The 15,948-nt window shown below is 51.8% G+C and overlaps 1 protein-coding gene across 5 annotated transcripts in view; it reads right to left on the bottom strand.

Annotated features, from left to right (window-relative positions):
• The window catches only part of MIDEAS (mitotic deacetylase associated SANT domain protein), a 104,992-nt gene that overhangs the window by 30,821 nt on the left and 58,223 nt on the right, over nt 1–15,948 (bottom strand). Inside the window, exon 1 of one of the 5 annotated variants that reach the window (XM_087819284.1) lies at nt 10,643–11,137. The exons of the other annotated variants lie outside the window; for them this stretch is intronic. The gene's annotated coding sequence lies outside the window, so the exon portion shown is untranslated. Of the gene's footprint in view, nt 1–10,642; nt 11,138–15,948 lie in introns of those variants that run through there. 5 annotated transcript variants of the gene reach the window in all.

The raw sequence follows: 15,948 nt of genomic DNA, 5'->3' as shown, positions 1-15,948 counted from the left end.
CAGACATAAATCCTACCTTAATAATTACTTTAAATGCAAATATGTTAACATTCCAATTAAAAGGCAGAAGTTGGGATGATTGGTTAAAAACACACGATCCAACTATATGCTGTTTATAAGAGACACACACTTTTTTTTAAAATTTTTAAAATTTTATTTGTTTAAAATATTACAGATGTTCCTTTTTCTCCCCAATGACCCGTTCCACCCCGTCCCATCCCCCTCCCCAGTCCCTCTCCCCACCACTGTCCAAGACACACACTTTAAATTTAAAGACACAAATAGGTTGAAAGTTAAAGGATGGAAAAAGATACACCATGCAAATAGCAATCAAAAGAGAGCTGAAATGGTTATATAAATATTAGACAAAATAGACTTTAAGACAAAATTCTTATTAGAGACAAAAAGGACATTTTATAATGATAAAAGTGTCTATCCATCAAGAGGACATTACCATTATAAAGGTATACACACCTAACAACAGAATCCCCAAAATACATGAGTAAAAACTGTTAGAATTAAAGGAAAAATAGACAATTCAACAATAATCGTAGGAGACTTCAATAATGGACACAACTAAAACAGAAGATAAGGAAATAGAAGACTTGAACACTATAAAGCAACTAGACCTCAGAGATAGCTATAGAAACATTCTACCCAACAGCAGCAGAATACAAACTCTTCTCAAGAGCATGTGGACTGTTCTCTTGGATGTATCATAAGTTATGCCATAAAACAAGTCTCAATAAATTTAAAAGGGTTGAAAGCATATAAAATATGTTCTCTAATCAAAATAAGATAAAATTAGAAATCAATAACAGAAGGAAATTTAGGGAATTTACAGGATATGAAGGGTAAAAGTAATTTGTCAAGTTCTCACAGCTGGGAAAGGCCACTCCCTTCATACTCAGACCATGTACATCATACCTTCTGCACAGCCCCAGGAGGCCTCAGGTCTCTGACTTTTGCAAATGCCTGGGTAGCCCCTCTTCTATCCCTACACTGGGCACACACTGAACCTGACTCCAAGCTTGGGCCCAGAATCAAAACAACTGGGGGAGGGAAAGGTCTCTGGGGCTGTAACAGCTTGTTTTGTAGCCCTGCTTCTCCTTGGGAAACTGGTCACAGGCAAATATTTTCACTCCCCAGCGAGTCTACACAATCTCCAAAAGACAGATCCTTCCCAAAAGAAGGAAGCTAACATTTATAGAGCACTTCCCCCATGCCAGGCACTTGACATACGCTAAGCCACACTTACAGACTTCCCATCAAGGTGTCTTACTGTCCTCATTCTAGAGAGGGAAACTGAGGCTCTGCTGTTCAAGGAAAAATACCTTGTTATGTGCCTTCAAAGCCCCCGGTCTTTCCATTATTCTTCCAGAAAAATCCCAAATCTGTACACATAGTAGGCCTCAGAAGGAATGTTACAATGGGAACCCCACAAAGCGAGCTGTGGACCCTCCCCTTCCTCATGCTCCCTTCCAGAGCTGCTGCTTTTCCTGAGGGCATTTCCAAGTAGAGCACAGTACAGTGGTACCTTGGTTTTCGAACGTCTCTGTTGAAGAACATTTCAGTTTACAAACGCCGTAAACCTGGAAGGAAACGCTTCAGTTTTCGAACACACTTCGAACATGCCACGTGGCTTCTGCTGAGGGCAAGATCCTGAGGCCTAGCTGTCGGCTGTGGATCCCTCGGTTTTTGAACATTTCAGAACTCGAATGGTCTTCCGGAACGGATCACATTCGAAAACTGAGGTACCACTGTATATAACACAACACTCCCCCTCCCCAAGAAATAATCCCACTACAGTCCGTCAGAAACAGACTCCCCTCAAGATTGGAGGAATCCATAAAAACCGCTGGAAGTTGGGAGACCCCACAGGGTTTTGAGGTAAGGGGACTGCAGAGGTGAGTTGGGAGTTGCAGGGTCAGCAGGATCTCACTCTGAAATAAGAGCCTGCACACCACACGAGAAAGATGGCTTACACCACTCTTCAGAGCCAATCAGCAAAGCAGGGCCCAACTAGGGAAGCTGGGATATTCACTGAGTCCAATTCCTCATTCCACAAAGCAGCCCAGAGAAGGAAAGAAACTTCCCTGTAGATAGATATAAAGCCAGGAGCAAGCAGGGCCCAGCATCAAGGACTCCAATAACAATGCTTCATGTCTCCATTTAGACAGGGCTCATCTTTGGCATGACAATGGGCAGGGCTTGGGGCCAAGATGAAACCCTACCACCACAAAAATAAGGCTTTCTACTTCACCACCTCTAACATTTCATGCGGGTGCTACTATATGCCAAGTACTCTACACACATGATCCTGTTTAATTCTCAGTGCAAGGTAGGTATTATGACTTTCCCCTTTCTCAGTGAGGAAAGGGAATATCCAAGGGGTCAAATCAGTTGCCTGAGGTCACAGGAGTATAGAGGCAAGGCCAGAACTGGAACCCAGAACTTTCTGCAAACTTCCTCCCCAGGGCTTCAGGCTCAGCCTCCTGCCTGAGGTGCCACATCTGACTGGGATGGATGGCAGCACCCTGAGCTGCTCACATCTTCACCCTGGAGAGCAGCTTCAGCTGGCCTGAAAACCTCCATGATGTTCTAGAAGTGTGGCTGGTCAGGTAAGGTGGGTAAGAGAGGCCTGAGAGGAAAGCAATTTTGAAGATGAAGAGGCTACTGGTCATAACCACCACTGGGTCAACCTGTGGAAGGCTCAACATCTGCTCAAGAGGAAGCCGCACCCCTTCAACACTCTCCAACCCCACACCCACGGTTGGCTAACAGCTTTAAAAATAAAGAGGACTCTCCCCTGCTTGTCAGATGCTCCAAATTCCCATGGGGCCCTGACTCCTCTCCCCTCCCCCAGCACCCTGAAGTCTGGAACAAGTCAGCTCCATGCTTGGGTTTCTACTAGTGTCAATGGCCCTCACCTAGGGCATTAAATATCAGCCCCAGCCATAGCAACCCTCTTCTCTACATAGGGCTTTTCAGATAGGTACCTTCTCAAGAACTTAAATTCCTAAAGAAAAGCTGGTCATTGCACATCCTGAATAAGTGAGACAAAGAGTACCTGTCTACTCTAAAGATCATTGGTCCAAATTTCTAGTTCATGACTCATGAAACAAGCCCTTAGATGTAGTGACTTATCCAAGTACGCATGGCTGATTACTTGGGTAGAGCTGTGGTCAGGGCCTTCCAGGTGGATAATTCTTACACTCAGCACTCCCTCAGACCTGGTCCTTGATGTTTGTCTCATCTCCTTCTCAGCAGAGAGGTGGAGCAGGGGGTCTAGAGTGTGGTGCTTTCATCAGCTCAGGCTCTCCTGCCTGGCCAGCTCCAGCAGGGACCAAGACCTACCGATGACCAGGGGATGGGGGGAATCCTGCTGGTTCTGAGCAGAAAAAATGGGGACAATATGTCTTCCCAATACTTGCTAGTGACCAAGAAGCACAAAAACGCTGCCAGCAAAAGTGGAGGGGTGAGTCTCAGCATGGCTGCCAGGGGCCTCCTAAATGGGCTGCAGAGTAGGCATAGGGAGCCACCTGCCTCACTTGCCCAGCCATCTAGTCAGTGTCAAGCCCTTTCTCAGGCCCCGGTCAAGATCCAGGTCCTCTGCCAAAGCTAAAACATTCCTTTCGTTTTTCCAGTCTCTGAGCAGCTGCTGCATGGCCTTTTCTCCTGTGCTGATTTATTCTTTATTGTTCCTGAAATACACCCAGAGGCCTTTGGCACAGGGCACCAGCAGAACATCCAGCCCAAGCCCCAAGTACACACTAACCAGACTCTCTGGGACCTGGGCCAAGCCAGCTGGAATGATGGGCCCTGGGGTCAGACCCTGCAGTCAGCAAGGAAGACCCAAGAACCCACCTGCCCCCAGTCTATGGTTCCAGAGTAGATCTCAGGATTACAGAGGCTGGGATGTTTGGGGGGGAGGAGTCACTTGGAAAGTGTCCGGGAGGCCTAAACTAAGCCTTTCCACTCCTATGCATGAGTAACTCCCCCAGCAAACCCCCCCCCCACACACACACACAGCTGACCCCCATGGCCTGTTGCCCTCCACAGCAGAGCCTCGTGGCTCGGGCTGGGCTTCTGGCTGCCCTGTGAAGTGCTTGGAGACAAAGGCTTCAGAGGGTCTTCCCACGCTTCCCAGTTCCAAATATCTCCACCATCAGCCAGTCTAATGGTGCCTGAATTCCTACCATAAGCACTTCATTCCGAGGGTCAAAGCACTGTCCCCTGTGCACAGGAAAATAGCACAGAGAAGTATGGGAGCTGCATGGTAAAGACACAGGGCTTCAGGGTCCAGCAGAGTTAAGTCCTGGCTTCTCTAATCATCAACCTCTCTGTTAGTTTCCCTATTGGGAAATGGGAATAATATTTTCATCTCACAGTTATTGTGGGATTAAATGAGGTTAATATATACTTGAAGTACCTGGCAGAGGTAAGGACCCAATAAATGTGATTTCCTCTCCCCCTTGCTGGGCAGGAGCAGCATCACTATCAGTCTTCAACACCTGGGGGGCAGGAGAACTGGATGGTCTGACTCTTCCAGTTCTACAGCTGGCTGAGAGGACTGGCCAGGAGCAGGACAAGGAGACTAGGAGTCCCAGCAACAGCATCGCGCTCTGCAGGCATCTGGCCTAGGAACCCAGGAGGGAAATACCTGGCGCGGGCCTCCCCTGGACTCAGCTGTGTCAGCAGGGTCTGCAGGGACATGGTGGGACAAGAGTCCCCAGATAATTAATACCTGGCAGAGCTTCTAGGCCCATAATGGGGTCCTCCCTACTGGTCTCACTCTAAGAAGAGCAATAAAAGGGAAAGGAAGAGCACCTGAGGGAGACTGGGGAGGGGGTGGCCACAGGAAGTCTGAGTAGGGGCCAGAGGAACCCGGGGCCTGCAGGGAGCAAGCAAGCCTGTCCTGAGGCCACCACAGTGAATGTCCCACAAGTGGAAGTGCCCGCCTGGTTATTTTTGGCACCTCTTCTGCCCAAAGCCAGCAAAGAAAGGCAGCTGCTAGCAACATGGAAGGGCTGTTTACACTCAAGTGTGCAAGCGCTGCTGCGGGGACAAAAAGAGCACCAGCAGCTACCCAGCAGAGGGGCCTCTGCCCCCTTTCTTCCTCTCCCCACTGTCCCTGTAAAGTCCAATCTGTGCGCTGCACAGCTGACACAGCGTGGGTACTTCTGCTTTCACTCAGATCCAGGCTCCTAACCACAAAACTCACTCACATACACACAAACAGACAAATAAATAACTATGGAGCCAGCTGAGGACTGAGCCACACCCAGGAGCCGAGACAGTATTCCTCTGGGCTCTTCCTGCATGGAAGTGGCCCTCCCAACTTCCAAATTGGGAGGGGCAGGCACAAGGGGCAGCTCCTCTCTCCCCACTCCTCAGGTGAAAGTGGAGACAGTCTATGGGAACCTCAAGGAACTCACTGCCTCTCAGCTTCCCCATTTGAGAATGAAGGGGCTGGACTAAATGTCCCAAAGTGTTTTCCATCTCTGGGACGACTCCTGGGAGCTGGGCAGCCCAGGGTTATGACCAGGGGCCAGCTGGGGAGGTCAGACAGAGCAAGGCCAGATGGGGAAGGGGATCTGAGCTGCAGCCAGGTACATCCCCTAAGGGGGAGGAGAGGAGGAGGAGAGGGAAAGAGGGGAGAGGGAAAGGAAGGGGAGAAAGACCAGCCTACAAGCATTCTCAGGGTTGGGAGTTACCACTTAAGCATTTCTGAGCTCCTTTCTGAACTCTGGGGCCTTCCCCTCCAAGGAACTGGCAAATTCTGGCAACAGCAGTCTGGATTGGAGCCTGTCTGCCCAACTGCTGGAAAAAGCTGGGAATTGAAATCCCTCATCATTTTCCTTCCTCTCTGGACCCCATTCCCCCAGAGAAGGTGGGTAGCCTCAGAGGGAACCCCCCTCTGGCTGCAAGCCTGGTATACTTGCTTGTGTCTAAGCTCCGGAAGGGACAAACCTTGCCAGGCTGCTCCCCTCCCCCCTCCCTGAGACTCCTGGAGGAAGAAGCATTGCCTGGAAAAAATAACGCTCACACCAAGAGCTCCCTGTGGCTGGAGAGAAAGGCAGAGGGAACAGGGAGCACCTTCCCAGGCCCACCACAGTACCAGGCTATGTTCCAAGAGCAAGAGCAAAAAAAGCCGCGCTGGGGAAGCCCAGGCCCCTAGCCTCTCTTCTGCCCCTCAGCGCCTGCAAACCATAGCCAGCAATCACGTCCCTTAGGGAGGCAGCACTGCCCCCCCCAACCCCCCAGCAAAACCCCAGCTCTTTTATGACATGTGGCTTTATTCTTATATAATATCTTGGTAGACAACCTCCCTCCCCCATTTCAATTGGTGAAAGAGCCAAAGTGCTCTGTGGAGGGACAACTCCCACCCCAGGCTCCACCCAAACCTACATTGAGGTCACACTGCAAGGCTTCAGGTGAAGCAAAGGCAAGGGGACTTTTTTCCTTGGCTGAGAGAGCAGCCTTCCTCCCACCCACGTGAGCAGTTCAGCCTGAGGCCTGGGCGGGTAGGTTCCCGATAGCACAATCTGTTCTCTGGGGAGCTGAGCAGGGACAGAATCTTTGCAAAGGTGCACAAGCACCAGAGTCTGGGCCATTTTAGGCGTGAATGGATCACACTGTTGTGGCCAGGGCCTGGGGAGTTAGAAAATGAGCTTCATTTGCCCTCCTACCACGAGTAGGACACCCTTCATTTCCTCTTCCCTGGGAGGAGCAAAAGGCAGACAGCTGAACTTAGTGGGAGCCGGCGAAATGCTAGTCATTACCTGTTGAGTACCTACTATGGGCGAGTCGCTGTGCATGCATGATCTTTTTTAACCTTCATGGCAACCCTATGAAGTATTATCATCCTCATTTTACAGATGAGGAAACTGAGGTTCAGGAAGTTAAGCAATGCCCAAAGCCACCCAGCAAGTGGAGAGGCCGGAGTATGAATCCAGGTCTCCCCAGGCCTTGTTCTCATGCACCAGCCAGGTTTCCTTCAGTTACTGCCCAGGTACTGTCCACACACCATCCAGGAATGGTATTCTGAGTGTGGGGGTGGAAGTGGGTGTGGACAAGTTTTGCTGTTATTGTTCCCAAGTGTATGACTGTGAGAGCCCCTGTTAGTGTGTATGTTGGGGGTGGAGGGAGGGCGATCTGGATTCCATATAGCAGTTTCTAACACCTAAGTTATGCTGTAATGCTTCTGATTCATAAAATGAGCTCACAGTCTCAGGGTATCCTGGATGTTGCTTCGAATGCAAATGCAGATCCCTTAAGTAAGAACCAGGGATTTCAGCACATTCCACGTAGCTCTAGTCCAACACACAAAGTTTTTTTAGTTCAGCCCTACACAATCAGAGCGCTTTGGTACTGAAGGAACCCTTCCAACAGAAAGAAACCACTGGTTGCATTTCCTAAAGCCTTTGGTGAGTCAGGGAAGAATGGAGCTTGCAGGCTGCTTCTATACTGATGCATGCACACACACAGGAAGGGTGCCAATAGGCCTGGCTAAAGGAAATGCACAGGTTAGCAGATTCCCAGGCAGGAGGCTTTATGATCTTTCACCCTGAGGTCCTGTTGGGGTCAGGATGACTGGGATGCCCTCTCCACAAGGCCAGCCATAGGGCAGTGCCAGGAAACTGGGTTTACCAGCCCCAGGATCACTGGTACAGTATGAGTCCCAGCAGCAGGACTCACTGAGCCCACCACATTCCAAGTTCACATTTTTTTGAGGGAGATCTTTCATTTATTTGTTCAACTAACACATACTGAAAACCTACTAGATGCAGGCATTGTGGGAATACAGAGCTTACACTAGAGCAGAGGCTTCAGTAAGAATGAAACGTGCTTTCAGCACTCTAGTATACTAATTCACAGAACCCTTACTGCAACTCTATGGAGTAGGTATAGAGACTAGCTCTGAGTTGATGTTTTTGACTACCACACTACAGTATATGCACAAATGACTATATAAAGTGGAAATAAGTGTTGAGAAGAAGACTGAGACTTCTCCAAAGAAGCGGCATTTGAAACAAGACTACCAAAGTATAAGGAAGAAACTCCCTGCTACTTGTGGTCATCCCTACTCCACCATAAGCAAGGAAGGTTTCCTTCTGGGAGACCCAACTACAGGGGAGGGTCTATCAAGACCAAAGAGTCCTGGACTGAGCCCACTCCCCTTCCATGATACTAAGCCCTGTGTGACTCCTGCCTCAACCCCCCCATCCTTCTACTCCTCTCTTCTCTCACTCTGGGGCCCAGACACCTTGGCTCCATTGTGCAGAACTTCCCTGGATTCTGTAGCCACAGGAGGCCCTCAGCTGATTCTGCAACTGCGTATTGTCTTTTTACCCATCCCCTCCCCCCCATTTATTAAAAGCAGTAGCCTCCAGGGCTAAACACTCAGGCTATTTTTATTTTATGCTCTTATTTACTTATTTTTTAACCTTTTATTGAATTTATTGGGGTGACATTGGTTAATAAACTCAAGCTATTTTTATTTTTTATTCTTTTTTTTAAAAAAATTGACAGATTTTTAGAGAGAGAGAGAGAGGGAAAGAGAGAGAAACATCAATTTGTTATTCCACACATTTATGCATTCACTGGTTGCTTCCTGTATGTGCCCTAACGGGGGCTCAAACCCACAACCTTGGCATATCAGGATACTCTAACCAACTGAGCTACCCAGCCACGCCAGGGCTCTGGCTATTTTTAAATTCCACATTTAAAAGATGAACTCTCATCCCCAGGGGCACTCCAGGGCACTTTCTAGGGTGGGGTGAGGGGCTGACAGAGCCAGGGGGCGTGGGGGTTCAGCCTGGGGCTTAAAGAGGCCACACTGGAAGTGGGCAGGCAGTCCCAGAGCAAGTTTCATGGGTGGGGGGTGGGAGGGTGCCCTCCAGGTTCTTCACCACCTTGTCCCCTGGGAGCTACTCAGACAAGAGTAACCAGCTAGAGGCCAAACCAATTAGAGTGGAGACTGGGCCAGAGCCACGCAAGGAGATGGTTTATCACAGTAATTGAATGTTTACACCCCTGTTATTCAGTGTCCAGAGCAGAAGAAAAGAGAGGACCCTTGACTTCTCAACCTGGGAAGGTTTCTTCCTTCCTCCTCATCCTGAAACCATCTAACACCTTGTGGAAAGGTTACATTTCTGATTCTAAAGGGGCATGTGCCCCACCACCTCTGGGAGGACCTGGAGCTAGACAGGTGATTTCAACGCCCCTCAGTGGGAGCCCGCAGAAGAGGAGAGGCTTCTCCTCAGAGCTGCAGCTCTTCCACCTTCACCAGGCCTCCAATCTCCGTCCTGAAGCTGCAGGGACAAGGAGAGGCCAGACCTCCAGGCCACTACCATACCAGGCTCCCCCTGCTGGAGCAAGCCAGACCTCCCCCACCCCCAGCCGCAACTGCCAACAGGGATTCCCTGCACACACGTGCCAAGGCGGCCTCCATAGTCCAGGGCCAGCTCTCCACCATCCCACCGCCCCCGAGCAAGGCTCTACAGCCTGGCACACAGGTCCGATGTGGGATGGTGGAAGCAGGAAGTAGCCAACAAAGTTGTGACCAACAAAGTTTTAAATGGGGCAAGTAACTTCCCCTTTCATGCTCCCAGCAGCTCGCTCTGGAGGTTGGGCTGGAATACCCAGTGGCCTCCACTTTGAATGGCAGGTATCTCCTCCAGGTCTGCTTCCCTTGGGGCTGAGGCTTGAAAGCCCCAGGGCAGCACCAGGCCCTCGGAGGGGCAACCTGGTGCACACGCTTCTGTATGTGTGGGGTGGGGAGGGAGGTAGGTATAACAAAACCTGGGCTCCCGAGTTCTGCACACGAACCACCAAACCGAGCACACGGTGAAGCGGGAAGAGGGCTCCGCAGGCCGAAGCGCGAGGGCCAGCGGGGGCGGTGAGAGGGCTGACAGGTCCGAGGTGCGCTCGCTGCGCCCGGGTGCGCGGGGCCAGTCCGCCCGCCCTGAACACTAGCTTAGGCCTCTACCTGTTTCCTTCCACCCCTGCACCTCTGTTCCCAAACTCCCGGCGCGGGCAGTTTCCCTGTCCACCTTCCCGTGCACACTGGAAGGAGAAGGGGAAGGGGCTCCCTCACCAAGTTCCTGCACTTCGCGAGCCCCTCCCCGCGCCTCCCGGGCCTGAGGTCGGTCACGCAAGCGGGCCCCTGCGGACACCACGTTTCGCTCAGACCGAGGAGGAGCAGCCGTGTTCCTGAGGCGCCGCCGCCAGCCCCGCGGATGGGGAGGGTTTTCCTGCCGGGGCCGCGCCCGGGTGGGCCGGGGCCGCGCGCGAGCTGCGTAGCAGCACAAACACGGAGGTGGGTTGGCGCTGCACACGCAGCTACGGACGGGGGGGTGGGGGTGCGGACCACAGAGGGGCGGGCTGGGGAGCGGCCGACGCACGTCCACACCCACGCACACCCACGCACCCACTCAGTAGCCCAGGCCGCAGAAGTTGACACGCCGCGTCCCCCGCAACCCCTCGCCCCAGCTCGGGGCCGCGCCTGCAGAGCTGCAGCCCGCGCGCCCAGCCGCCACCGCTTGCATGCAGCCGGGGGTCCCTTAGCTGCCGAGCCAGGGCGGGCTGCACCTCGCCTCGTGCAGGCCTCGGCCGCCGACCCGGCAGCCCCACTTACCGGCTCCTGCCGGAGCTCCGGCATTGGCTATCCCCTTTTCGCCACGGGCCGCCGCCTTTGGTCGCCTCTTAGACTCCAGCCGCCTGCACGCACTCCCCGATTTTAAAAACAAACAGTCACCGCCGCCTTCCCGCGGCGCTCTCAGGGCTTCCACCAGCCCCCGCCTCCCAAGGCTGGGAAGTTTTGCTGGCAGAGCCCGGGAGGGACACGCGGGCTGTCACCCCTGGCTCGCGGCGCAGGAGCCTCGGCGCACCCCGCGCCGGTGGTGTCCGCCTGGCGATCGCTCTCCCTTCGTGTCACCCCCAGTCCTGCGATGCAGTGTCAGGATTGCACTGCTCTGACTCATCGGTTGAGCTCACAGCTTGAAAAAAAAAAAGCGAGGGCGAGAGGCAACAGCGAAGGAGGAGGACTCTCTGAGGTGCTACAAAGGATTGCACAACTCGGGGCTGGGAGCGCGGAGCCCCAGCGGCCGGCCAGCGCGCGGCACCGCGGCGTGCAGGAACCAGCTCGACCACTTCATCAGCACAACTGTCTCTGGTCTGCCTCTCCACTAGCAGGCCCAGCGCCGCCCACTTCCTGCGACCAAATAAGGCCCGGGAAGGCGTCTTTAAACCTCCGGCGGCTGGCTGGGGCCGGGGATTTCCAGCAGACCTCACCTCCACTCTGGAGTCTGTCGCCACCCTCCCCTGGCCCAGGCGGCGCCCCCCGATGGCATTGCTGGAGCAGGCCACGCGGCTGGTTCCTTTCACACCAAGGTCAGGAGGAGACGGTGACGAAATGTTTGGAAACCCATCGGGCCTGCCAGGAAAGTGTGTGTGTGATGTTGGGGAGGACACAAGTCGCTTTCTTCCACAAAGAATTACTCTCTGGTTTTGGATACGGTAAATCATGCACAATACTCTCCAAGGCACTTTATTAACAGTCTTCCCAAGTTTCACTTCTGGCTCATCAGCATGCTAGTGGTGTAGAGGTTGTTGAGAAACTGGCCCCAGCCCCTATGGAAGACCCAGGTCTCAATTACTTAGGTGATGAAAAGCTCCTGGGTTTAATCCTAGCAATTTAAGCCAGAGTTGGGGCAGCTTTTCACTGCGTGCCCACATTTCCCCTACCTTCCCCCCATCCACCTGATGCCTCCTTGACTGCTGGGAAGATTGGAAACATTTCTGCTACTCAGGAGGTTCTTGCTGGCTCCCACATTCAGTGAGGCTCCAGGGCCAAAAGAAAGTCCAGGGGAGGGAGCCCTGTTTTTCCTGGTTCCTTCCATTTTTGTTTTTTGTTTGTTTTTTCCAAGGAGATGGGTCAGAAGGAGATTTTCCTTTGAAGGAAAAAAACCACACTGAAGAATACACTATGTTCTGGCAGCCACTTTTCCCTTGTGGCCAGTCCTGACAAGCAGGTGCATCCCTTGCTTTCTCAGGGAGAAGGGGACAGATAGCAGAAAGTCATTCTCACAAGCTTTGTGAGGCAGCATGGGCTTCCTCCCCACCCCCTCTCTTCCACCCCCACTGGGTGACAGAGATGCCACTCAGGCCTTCTGCCTAAACCTCGAAAAACCCACACTTGCTCCTAAGGGGCATGACCTTTCTGTCCTTTCCACCCCTCTGCTGGCCTGAGCACCTGTGTGCATGGAGCTCACACCCCACCTAGGAGTAAAAGGGCTTATTTGCACCCTGCTGCCACAGATATGTCAAAGCATTGACAACTTAAAACAGTCGTATCTGCAAAATAAAGATAATTATGCCAGGGGACTGGACTAGATGAGCTCTTGAAATGCCTTCCTGTTTAAAAGTCATGATTCTATGATTGTAAAAAGTGAATGGAGGAGCTGGGGGAACCACCTCCAAAAAGAAAAGCCCAGGCTCTCAGATTTAGCACCTTCTGTGTCGGCATTGTTCATGACAATTCTCAAAGCACATTCCCCACACACACTGCTTAACAACTGAATGTGAGAGCTTTTCCCTCTCGTTTTATGCATGAGAAGACTAAGGTTCAGAGAGGTTAAGTGACTTGCAGAAGATCACAGGGTAAGCCAATCATTTGTCACCTCTCTGCTCTTATTCCCACCCCCATCCCCCATCCCCCCTGTAGACAAAGGCAGTGAGCAACTGAAGAGACTGGGGTGCTCAGGTATGCAGGCCCCCAAGTAGAGGCTAGACTCTCAGGCAGAGGCTCAGTGTAAAACCTTTTTTTTTCCCCACTTGTCTCGTTTCTTCCTTCTCATGGACACCTCATCCAAGTGAGGGAAGCAAAAGCAAAGCCACTTGGTCTCCAGTGCCCGCTGCTGCCAGGTTCCTCTGCAAACTGTGGCCATCCTGACCTTCTTCGGCCTAGCCCCTTGAGGGTGCCCCTGAGAGCCAGTGCAGACCAACCCAGGGATGTTCCCAAGGAACCAGAAAACCCAGCTGGGGAGCACATTCCTAGAAGAGCCTGCCACCGCGGAGCCAGGGCCCAGCCTCCAGGGAACAAGTGGGAGCCACTCCAAAGGGCACTCCCCAGCCGAGTCCCGCCAGGACTTCCTCCCTGTCCCATGCTGGGCTGCTGCGCCTGGCCCAGGAAGCAGCACAGGGGTAGAGGTAGATGGCAGGAGGCATGAGAAACGTAAGTCAGCGACCTGGAGGAGCTCTGCTCATGTTGGAGCAGTTTCTCTCTTCGCCCCAACTAAACTTCCAACTTCAGGCCACGTCAGAAAGGAAAAGAGGGAAGGAAAGGGGCTCGTGTGTGTGTAGGGGAGGATGGCACAAGACTGTGCCAGGTGGCCCTGCCTGGCAGAGGAAACCTACCTTTCAAAGGCGGGCAGATGTGGATGAGTAAAGAAAGCTGCGGCTCTTCCGGGAAAGCCCTAGAGGTCAGTTTTGCTGCAGATATGACAGTGCAGAATCACTGACGTGTGAAGTGAAAGTTTTGGTTTTAGAAGCTCTAGTCCTTCCTACAGGCTTCTGGAGCAAACAAGAAGGGAGCCCTTTGAGGAAGGAATAAAAAGAGACCTTACCCAAAGAGTGGGCTCTTCTCCACCACCCACCTTCACAAACTGCAGAAAGAGAGTACAGAGTTCCAGCTCACAGGGAGTGTCTGTCGAGAAACACTCCAGGAAGCAAAGCGCCCCAGACAGGATTCCAAACTCTGGGCCCCAGTGAGCATAGAATATGGCATTCGGGAGGCTTCCTGGGACTGCATCAGCTATCTGGACTTTGCTCAGAGGGATCCGTCACTGCCCTGAGTGGCCAGAACTAGTGTCCATTTCTGGGACAGCCTGAGACCATCATGCTTCCAATAGTGAATTCTGTGGTGTGTGAATGATATCACAATAAAGAGAAAATTTTTAAAAACTCCCAAGGAAGCCAGCTCCTCACCACCCACCCACTCACCTCTATTACCTTTCTGCTGCTATCACTCACTATTTAAAAGGGTTTTCCTTCTCCCCCGACCCCATGCCTGCCTTCCTGTCCTTTTCCCATTGTCCCTTCTCTGGCAGGACCTTCTCATCGAGGCCAGCACACACTGTGTGTTTAAGTAAATAATCAACTCTTGTTGGAGTGTGGGGAATTGGGGGTACAAACACAGTTGAGGAAATGACAAGCCACAACGCTGGGACTGGCTTTGGGTCCTACCTAACTAAAGCTAGCAGGCTGTGCGATCTTGGGAAGTTGACATTTACCTTCTCTGAGCCCATGACAGATGTACTGTAAAGTATCTGTTACACAAATAATGAAAGAACGTCCACCTTCTAGGGACCTGGGAGAATCACAGGACAAAACACTGCCTTATAACCGCATCATGCTTTGTTCATATAAGACGTTACAGTTATTATTTTCTAAATCCCTTTTTCGCAGAACCAGCTTCTCCTCCCTTCCAAGAACCTAGTCCAGGCAAGATTTTTTCCCCCTCTGTAAAGACCCTAGGTCCACCCTATCAGCCTCAGGGTGACCCCTTGCTGGGCCCTGCCCAGAGAGACACTTCTCAGCCTTGACTCAGTGTCCCATCCTGCTGTCCCTCCAAGGCTTCTCTCCCAGTCCCTACTTCTCATGTCCTTTTCCACCAAACTTTTCCACGGTGCCGCCTACCCAGCCTGAACAGGGACATTTCTTTGATGGCTGTGCCTTCTCTTTACTTCTTTTTTGCCATGTCTTTTCTGAATGAGCTGGAGCTCAAAACCACCCAGCCATTAAGCTTAGCCACTGTGTGCTGAGAAGTCCCTGCACTTTCACCCTTGAAAACCCAGGGGACCCTCCTCCTCAGTTCACATTCACTCACCTGTTCAGGGACAGGGCCATGCCTGCTACACCAGCCCACAGCTGTCTGCATCTCTTGGCCCTCCCACCTACACCACCCCCCCCTTCTCTTGCAGGCTTAGGCTCTGGTGGCCTTTGTCAGGCCTGAGAGGGCGCTTCTGCAGATGTCCCCAGTTGCTGCTGTCACTCTGGGAGAGACGTCTGGCTGGGTATAGGGAGAAGGAGAGGGACACAACAGGTGTGGCTGCCAGGCAAGGCCACGAGGACAGAAACACCCTTTCCTCACAGAGCCAGAGCTGCCAGCTTCCCAAGGGCCTCACTTCATTTCTGCACAGTGCCATGCCCCCCGCAGACTCAGACCCAGACAGACTCCTTCACTAGCTGTTCTCTGGAGTTCAGCTTCCCTACCTTATGGCAGTGGGCCAGGAGGAACAGGACCACTGAGATACAATGGGACATGCTTTAAAGCATTTTTTAAAAATTGATTTTGAGAGAGAGAGAGAGAGAAAAACATTGATTCGTTGTTCCACTTATTTACGCATCATTGCATGATTCTTGTACGTGCCCTGACAGGGGATCGAACCTGCAACCCCAGTGTTATCGGGGCAATGTGCTCACCAACTGAGTTTCCCAGCCAGGGCAAGTATTATTTTTAAATGAAAACAAATTATGATACGTCATGTACTAGAATCCAAAATTCATATTCATGAGAGTATACAAAATTAAAAGCACAGGCTGAGATCTGAGTCCAAATCTTGGCTCACACTAGCTTGACGACCTTGAGCAAAGTACTTAACCACTTGGTTTTCTCATCTGCAAAATGGGATGATAAGAATTTAAGGCAGTATCTGGAACATGTTAAGTCTTTTGTGAGTGTTGGCTATCATTTTGTCTTATCTCCTAACTGCTCTCCTTGCGTCTAGTCTTGCACACTCACCATCCACACTGCCATCAGAGTGATCACATCTCTAATAGCTCCTATCACCTACCGAAAAAAGGTGACAGTAGTAGCCAACCTGTTAGGTATTTACACTTCCAGCATGATCCTGCTTTGCCCCACTTCTGAGCCTTAGGTCC

Source organism: Miniopterus natalensis, chromosome 1 (genome assembly GCF_054644295.1).
Source record: "Miniopterus natalensis isolate mMinNat1 chromosome 1, mMinNat1.hap1, whole genome shotgun sequence".
Lineage (NCBI taxonomy): Eukaryota > Metazoa > Chordata > Mammalia > Chiroptera > Miniopteridae > Miniopterus > Miniopterus natalensis.
This window is presented reverse-complemented; position numbering and strand designations above follow the sequence as displayed.